General features: G+C 32.4%; 1 protein-coding gene across 2 annotated transcripts in view; it reads left to right on the top strand.

Moving 5' to 3' along the window:
- Window positions 1-8,540, top strand: part of LOC125830450 (methylecgonone reductase-like) — a 160,614-nt gene that overhangs the window by 40,923 nt on the left and 111,151 nt on the right. The gene's annotated exons all lie outside the window — the stretch shown is intronic.

Below are 8,540 nucleotides of genomic sequence, written 5' to 3'. Positions count from 1 at the left end.
GGGATGTGTTATGGAAACATCTTATTTAACTTTATTAGGAGTAGCCACTTATCATATTAAAATATATTTTATTAATTTAAATACTATTTGTATATATGGAGAACTATCTCTCTTTGTATCTGCCTATGTTGAACATAAAACATGCAAGAATTGAAGACTCAAAAAGATACTCTCTTAGTTCCTTTTTAGTTGTCATGTTGCGTTTTTTTCCAAAGTAAATTTGGTTAATTTTCAAAGCTAAATTAAATTACATTGAGTCAATTCTAATTAGATTACATTAATTTGATATTTTAAAATATAATATTAGATATTCAATAACTATATGAAAAGTACTATAAATTCCAACTTTATCCATATCAATATGATGAAAAAATACATTTTAAAATATTAGTCAAAATTCATATCGTTTGACTCTCAAAAAGTTAACTGTGACAACTAAACATGAATAGAAGGAGTAATAAGTAATCTATCTATCCTCCTGATTTACTGGATACGGAGTTCAAAAAATAAGTTTTTTACTTGAAATTTGGGGTTTAAAATAAATTATAGATATTTATATAATTATAAAGAGATGATGATAAAAACATACATGAACTATTACTTCTTCTTTTTTTATGAATTTCACATTTCAACTATTCGTTATTTTCTTTACCTATCCGAATTATCACTATCTATGTATTAAAACATGGACAATTTTTTTGTGTGTTGCTTAAATATATAGATAGTGATAGTTTAGGTAAGGAAACAATGAATTGTTGAAGTGTGAAATTTGTGAAACTGTGATAGTTCAGGTACTATTTAAAAAAAAATCATTAATATAATTATATATTATCTCATTAAGATAATATGAGAAGTTTCAAATTAAATAACTACTATTAAATATAGAAGAAAAAAAGTCATTCTTTTTTCGACTGAAAATGGAACAAGGGAGTACCAATTAAGCAACTAATTACATTACTCCTCTTTCTGTCATTTTATGTATCTTTTACTTTAATTAAGAATATGTATAATAACATCAAATGTCCTTTGACTAATCTTATGATTTAAAGGGTATTATAATTATTATCATAACTACACTAATGTAAAACTATTTAGCATTGAGTTGTACATAAATTTGAACATTCAGACTTATCGATATGGGATTTTCAAATTTCACCAACCACTTTGACTTGCCGGAATCGGGTTGACGTTGACCGGCTGCCGATGGGCAACTGTTTCACCTATAAATTTGTACGTGACTCTTCTGTATATTAATTGTCATGCTTTCTTTTTCAAGACTAATCTGTAGAATTAACTAATCATTCAACATGATAAATTTACAATTTAGATATTAAAAAGTTATACAGAAAGTAATATGATATTCATATATGATAAAAAGATATATCTTAAAACGTTATCAAAGTTAATTAAATTTGACTTTAAAAATAAACAAGATCAAGTATTTGGTGACTTAACTTTTACTTTAACCAACATGGGTTGTGGTGCACTGGTGGGAGTACTTCACTCTTAATCAGAGGTCTCGGGTTCAAGCCCTGGGTATGGAGAAAATTTTGTTGGGAGCGTCACTCCCGAATGGGCCCTGCAGAGAGCGATCCGGATTTAGTCGGAGCTCCAATGTGAGCTCCGGACACCGGGTGGAAAACCAAAAAATTACTTTTTAACTATTGCATTAAAGTTTTTAAATTAATTTTTGTAACCAAAGTATCAATTAACTTATTTAAGTATCATGAAAGTCAATGTCAAATATCGCACAGCCATTTGAATGAATTTTTTATCACAAAAAGATTATTCAGTGACTTTGTGTTGTTTTTAGGTAAATTTAATGATTTTTTTTGTAATAGAAATATATTTTTAATATATTGGTATAATCAAATAGAAGTTGAGATTGACCATCCGTTTAATTACCCCATTTTTCAACTATTTGAATGGTTCCTTCTAAATTAGACGTTTAATGCCGCAAATTATGTTTCACTTCAAAATTATTTATTCCAAGTCTATGTCACCTCCTTCCACTAACATTTGAACTACTATTATTTATTTAATTTTTGTTGTTCATGAATCATGATCAACATTATCTCCATGCTCCACCTCCAATATTCCACTGCCATTAATATAATAGGTTGCCAACTTATTTTTAATTCAAAAGTTCTATTTTGGGATAATCTTAGAGATTTATTATGAACTATATTATATGAATATCCACTAAATGTAATATATATATATATATAAATATTTCTTTATCATTGTGTATATTAATATTCACATCTTCATTATTTCATTATTGATTTTTTATAACTCCTTAATGTTTTTTATATTATCAAAAGATGTCATGTTTATGACATGTTTTGATCAGGGCTGTCTCAACAAAATTGGGGTTCAAAAGTCAAGCTTCATAAAAAGACACTGATTTTTTTTTTCTAGTTGACATATATGAATTGAATGACAATAACATACCTAATGTAATCCTACAAGTGATGTTTGTGGATGGTAGGATGTACAGAAACCTTATGAAGTAAGAATGTAAACATACAAATTTTCAATTAACGATATCGATATAGTGTTGTGTTGCTTTAATATAATGATAAATTGTTTTAATGTTTGAAATTTGAAGAAGACATCGTTTTATTTATTCTTTTGTAACAGACAACAATAGATTTTGCATAATGCAGAAGATTTGATCATTTGAGAGACTACTGAATTTTCAATAATAAGAGAATTGATCGGGTGGTAAGCATCTATGATCACTTCCAACTCTGAGATTGTGAGTTTGAATCACTAAAAGAGCAAAAAAGGTGGAAGCTTCTAAGGTGAGATATAAAAGAAAAAAAAAAGAAAGGGAAGAATAAGAAAGAGAAATATATGAATACTAATGTGGTCTCATGTTAGTTATCACTATAAAAATGAGGGAACAAAATAGGTAGTCACGTAAGAAAAGATATTATAATCGAAAACTATTTCATTTTCTCAATCATTACAACGATTCCCACATTGATGTTTCTCTACGTAGCCCTACAAATAGAGGTATTGAAAATCATGTTGTAGAGACTTGAAAACACTTGCAAGGGTTGTCAAATTGGCGGGTTGAACTGAAATTGAAGAGATTAAAATGGGTTGAACTAGAAAGCGGGTTGGGTCATGACCAGCCCAGATTTACTTTGGGATAAAATGCACTAAAAACTGGGTTGGGTCATGACCTGTCAAATTTGACCCGCGAAATCTCAAAAATATTAACATATTGTTATTTACCTTTTGTAACCACAATTTGAATTTCAAGTTAAAAAAAAAAACTAAGTTCTTGATTTTGAAGAAGAAAGCCCCCAAACATTATACCAACCAAATAACATAAATTTACGATATTCACTCGACATGTATTCTATTTTTGTTGATTATTTTGGTCCCAAAAAAGACAAAAATTTAATATAAATAGAAAGAGCGGATAGATAATTCTATAAGATATAAAATAAATATTTTCTCATTCCTAATTTATGACTTATTTTTCGTTTTAGTGACGTTCTCAAAAGAATGACACATTTCCTTATTGGTAAATGTTTAATGACATTATCCTATTTTACCCTTCTTGAATCTCATTATTTCAAAAGTTACACTCCTTCATTTTAAATAAAAAGTAATAAAAATGCAGTAAAGTACATATCATATTCTTTCTTCCTTTCAAGTTTCAACTATTGATAGAATTGTGAAATCACAAAACGTGAATGCAATTTTATTTTATTTTTAAAAATTAAAGGTCGTTCTCACTTAAAAAATCTTTGATTAGTGTTTCTTCTTTTTTTTCTTTAGTTAAGATTCACAAAAAAAATATAACTAATTTTTCATACACCAACTTCAAGAAGTAATTTTTTTTACATTTATCAAAATGATAATTTTACTTCAGCATGTTAAATTTACAATGTCCTAGCAAAAACTTCAAACCATTCCAAAAGTAAATTACACTTGCAAGATTTTATCAAAAACAACAAACTATTCAAAAATTTAATTAAATTTAGAAAGTTCTAATATAAACATCAAAATGTTCAAAAAAACACAAGTTGTTTGACAATAGTAATTCAATCACTGTTGAAGAAGAGCTAAAACTTGATTGACAGTATCAACATCACAACGAACTTGAAGCGGAAGATCTCATTCTCTTTTTTATCCTTCTTTATTTATATGAAGAACTTTGTAGTTATTGCCACCGTTATCTTTCATTACCTCATTCATACAACACTACAAAAGTTAAAAATACATGATTGAGTCGTTCTACTTTCATTTTATTGAAGGATTTTTCAACAACCTTCACTAATTCATCAACATTTGCAGGAGCATTTTGATATTGAAGAGATTGAATTTCTTTAAAAATACAAGGTCCAAAACATAATTAAGATAAGGACTATCAGGATCTCATAAAAGCCCTCATGCATGTGGTGACTAGCGTTCACTCCGTAGCCTTCCAAAATTTCTGGAAGGAGAGGGGGTGCATCCCATCCGGTCCAGGGTACTTAAGGGGTTGAAAGGAGGTTTAAACGTTTTTAATTTCCTCCCTCGAAAGTGATCGTCCTATCCAATTTTTGTTCTCGTTGGAGAGAGCTTGTTGGCAAGGTGCTGGAATGGAGAGGGAGCTTTGTTTAAGATCAGTAGTATAATTTTTTTGGTAGTGGTGAAGGATAGTCTCTTTAATAATATTAGGATCAAATATCCTACTGAGTTGTTGATACCTATTATCCTATTGCTACGCCTTCTATTAGTAGTAGAGATGTAGAAGAATTTGGTATTCACATCCTCATTGTTAATCCATTGGATTCTAGATTTAAGCTTCCAGAAGTCCTTCTCTCTTTTAAGAATCTCATTATAATCGTTAGCAAGAGTATTTTCCAAATCTAAATGAAAAGACTCAATTTTAATTTCCGAGCTCCTCCAAAAAAGATTAATTCCTCTGTAGTACCCTGATGTTGGCAAAGATTATATGACATTAATATAATCCAATGCTTCTAGTAGGTTGTTATGATCCTCCATTTTTGTCTCTGTAAGATCCAGTACAGTTGGGTTATTCAATTAAATTAGGGCTCACAGGTTCCTCACAGAGTTCGTATTACGGGTGTCCCTACAGTTCCATATAAGGATCTTCATTGATACTTCTTCTTGTGTTGTCGAGTTACCTCATGGTGTCAGCGACATCTCCAGGTTCACAATGGTTTGACTTATCACTAGCACTCTTTCCTCCAATGGATGTTTTCCTTTCATTGGTTGAATTAGCAGTGCCACATATTTAGATAGTGTATTGGCATTATAGAGACATATGTTTAGTGATGTATTTGAGACATCATTTAGAACTTTGATCATGATTTTCCTTTCTAAATTTTGTTACATGTCTATTATCAAGTAGTTCCTTAGGTAGAGAGTTTGCAAGTGTTGCTCTAGGATGATTAGTGCATCTTCTGTCATTGTAGTGGTCATTCTTTGGTGTATAGAGGGTGATGGCTACCTCGTGAGAAGTTGTGGAACCACCTGATCCCCCATATGATCGTCCTCCTCGCTCATTGTTGTATCCTCATGATGAGGGTCTGCTCTTTATATGTCTAAAATTTGTTGTAATGAATAGTTCACTAAGATGTTCAATTGGTATATAAGTAACAAATGTTGCATGTTCAAATTGGAAAGGGGTGTTGGTTGATGCAGAATGTGGTATAGCTCCAACATTGTTAGCTCTTGAGTGAGTTCGAGTTGGGTGGCAGCCAATCTTATAAGGTTGTTGATTTAACGTTCCAAGCACACTTCTTCCAATTCTAAGTTCAACGATCATAAATCAGTATAAAACTCAACTATATGAGTAGGGGGTCGAATCCCACAGGGAGCGCTATGTGTTTTAAATTCAATTAAGAAGTATGAATACGGTCTAATCCGCCATAGGAATAAAAATTATCGAAAAAGACATATTAAAATTAAAGGGGTGACACAATGTCAAATGGGGGATTTTCGGTTTGAAATTATCAACTACAAACAGTCACAAACAATTCTAAACAACAATAAGGAGATAGATTCTTGGGATGTGATCGATTATAGACAAATATAGATATATGGGTAATTAAAACTACTCGTAAACAGTTGAAAATCAGTGAGTAGGCTAGACTATAAGGGAGATAAGTTTCTCTCGAACAACTACCCCGAATTAAGTGATTTCTTTCAAACATCAACAAGCATGACAATGAAGAACATCTCAAACCTTAATCCATTCACTCTCTCGAGCTAAATGAGTGGAATTTGGGTTTAGGATTCACTCTCTCGAGCTAAACCTAGGTCAACCCAATACCCACAAACCATTAATCAAAAATCTTAGTTCTAAAATTTATCTCTCGAGCAAGCCAAGAACACAAAAGTAGAACTGCATTTGCAACTAAAATTCATAAATTAAACCTCAATTAATGATTAAACTCACTTTTAAACAACATTTAAACTAGTAATTAGCAATACCCATAAACTAATTCAACCCATAATTACATGATCACACCCTAAGAATTGGGTTTTAGCCGAACATCATAAAAAGATAAAAACCATTACTGAATCGATTAGCCATCAATTGGGTAAGAGGAATTCAAGCTTTACAATGCTCCAATTCGAAGAAAATTCGAAACCCGCTTGCAAAATCTCCAAATTTAGTCTCAAACCCTTCAAGTCTAATTAGAAACTTCAGAGAAAACTTTTCTAGACTAAAAATGAAAATTCAATAATAGATTATCTCAAGACTGACTCGGCTCACTTCTAAAAATGTTCAAAATCTTATTTATAGTCGCCAAAAATAAGCCACGAAGGGCCCTTCAGCGAAGTAAGTCGGGCTCGCCGAACCACTCGGTGAGTTGCCCTTTGATCTCTTCCATTGCCCTTTCTCCTTGACACTCAGCATCCTCAAGGTCTATAATTTTGGGCGATCTATTTTGGCTTCACGAAACTACTCAGCATTTCACTGACTGCTCCTTTTTGTCGCCGACTTGGTTCTTTCCTTCAGGGCTTGGCACACTGGAACTTTAGGCGGTCAGATAGTCACTCGGTGATTCGCCGAATGCCCTTGGCGATCACCAAGCTTTCCTTTCTTCATTTCATCAGTTTGTTTTGTTCCTTTTTGCAAGTTAGTATCCTTGCTTTTTTCCTCAATCCATATACCTGGAAATTGAGGATTTAGCATCAGTTAATGGCACAAATTAAGCATTTGAGGACACTAAATCTATATAAACAAAGCCCTATATGAGTCCAAATCCAGGACTAATCAGTTGCCCGTCAACCTCTCGTCTATCAAGGTTGGCAGTAAGATGGGATTGTTTTGAAATAGGGATAAGTTGGTTATTTCCTCCATTATTACTTGAGATACTTGAATGCATGGGAAAGGTTGATAAGAGATGTGTGTTTTAGATTAAGTAGTTCGTATCGAAAGGAGTCAGAGGTTCGTGAGGTTCTGAAATGCTAGATAACGTAAGGTATAATTTGGAGTTTTTGTCAATAGGCTCGACTGATGTGGATCGAGAGAGTAGTTTGGATGGTATTATGGTTGTGGTGGGGGGAGGAAGAGGAGGTCTTAGGATATTATTGTTGTTGCTCATTATCATACGTTAGTGGTAAATGTGAGGGTTGTTTTAATTTGGTAGCCTTGGGTTTTGTCGTGGGAAGGTATGTTGTAGGGAAGAGTGGTGTTGGTGATTATTGTATTGAGACATTACTACTAGAGTTTTGTTGGGGGTAGTTGGTAGTTGGTGAGGGAGATGAGGTATGACTTATAAAGTTTGTAGAAAACAAGGTCGGATCATTAACATCTAAGTCAGATTGTACTATAGGATTTTATTGTACTTCTTTACTAGGCGTAATATGTGTGAAGTTATTAGTCTTGCAGTTGGATTTAAAGATGAAGACACTGTTAGGGGAATGTTTAGACTCTAAGGGGTTGCCAATGGAACCTTTTGTAATGTAGTTATTATGTGTACCAAGTTTTAGTTTTGATTCAATTGGAGGAAAGATGTTATGTTTTTCACTAGTGGACGTGTGGGTTTGCTGGGAAGAGGAATTGTAAGTTACCAGAATTACGAAATTTTATTGGGAGATATTTTCTACTGAACTGGTAGACTTAGGTGTAGTCTTGGAGATTATAGATTTTCCCTCTTTGGGTGGTACTTTCAGATAAGTAGGATTTGGAGGTAAAGGTACATCCTTGTTGTAAGTATTTTCCTCCGTTGGAGTGAACTTGGAGACCAAGTTCATAATGTGGCTATTATTTTTCTTTCGTGGTAACGTGGTCTTTCGTCTAGATGACGTGGCTAATTTTTTTCCCTAGAACTGGGAGTAGTGGAATCACATGTCTCCTGATCGACATCATTCATTCCTAATGCTGAGAAATTGTATTTTGGATTGAGTGGGCCATTGTTATGTTTTCGGCATTAGTATGGACATTTATAGTATCTTTTAATGTAACTAGGCCTATATGTTTGGTGTTATTGTTGTAGGTTTGATGGTTATTGTTTGTGTTTTTTGGGAATTGACTAATTGAATGTGTTGTATTTAAG

This window comes from Solanum verrucosum, unplaced genomic scaffold (genome assembly GCF_900185275.1).
Source record: "Solanum verrucosum unplaced genomic scaffold, falcon-dt-bn FXZP01000228.1, whole genome shotgun sequence".
In the NCBI taxonomy this organism is placed as follows: Eukaryota; Viridiplantae; Streptophyta; class Magnoliopsida; order Solanales; family Solanaceae; genus Solanum; species Solanum verrucosum.
This window is presented reverse-complemented; position numbering and strand designations above follow the sequence as displayed.